Source organism: Tupaia chinensis, unplaced genomic scaffold (assembly GCF_000334495.1).
Source record: "Tupaia chinensis unplaced genomic scaffold, TupChi_1.0 Scaffold000561_1, whole genome shotgun sequence".
Lineage (NCBI taxonomy): Eukaryota > Metazoa > Chordata > Mammalia > Scandentia > Tupaiidae > Tupaia > Tupaia belangeri.
Genome location: NW_006160074.1, coordinates 3,168,026 through 3,168,565, shown reverse-complemented (window position 1 = coordinate 3,168,565; position 540 = coordinate 3,168,026). Strand labels below are relative to the sequence as shown.

At 49.1% G+C, this 540-nt stretch overlaps 1 pseudogene; it reads right to left on the bottom strand.

Moving 5' to 3' along the window:
• Nucleotides 1-158: 158 nt before the first annotated feature.
• Nucleotides 159-432, bottom strand: LOC106735879 (thymosin beta-4 pseudogene; annotated as a pseudogene).
• Between the last annotated feature and the right edge of the window lie 108 nt (nucleotides 433-540).

The window sequence follows — 540 nt, the reverse complement described above, 5'->3', positions numbered from 1 at the left end:
ACAGTCAGTGGTTCTGGATTCCCTGCTGTGAAAGGGGCGGCACAGCCACTGAAGCCTGAGCCAACCTCTGCATCTGACAAAGTTAGACAGCTGAAAGCAGCAAAATAAGAAGGCAATGCTTTCGGAATGGACGGTGCACGCTGGCGGGACATGCCGTATTATGCTTCGCCAGCTGGCTTCTCCTACTTGATTGCTTTTTTGGAAAGAAGAGCATTTTTCTCCCATGTTTCTGTCTTCTTCGATTTAGACTCTGAATTTCTCGACCTCAGCCATATCAGGCTTGTCAGACACGGTTGCAGGGGAAGCAGAGCGAGGCACACTACAGAGCGATTTCAGGTCTATGCCGTGGCTACCGCCAAGTGTCTCTGTGCATGTTCTAAGGGTGGCCTTGACCTTTAGCATTGTTCTTTATTATTTTTTTTTTGAGAGAGTTTTTTGCTATAGGGTGTGTGCACTCGCCAGAAAGTCAGAGAGACAGAAAGTGAGAAATCACCCCCCAGGGGGCATGGCCACACCACAATCTCTTCTCCTCCATTCTCC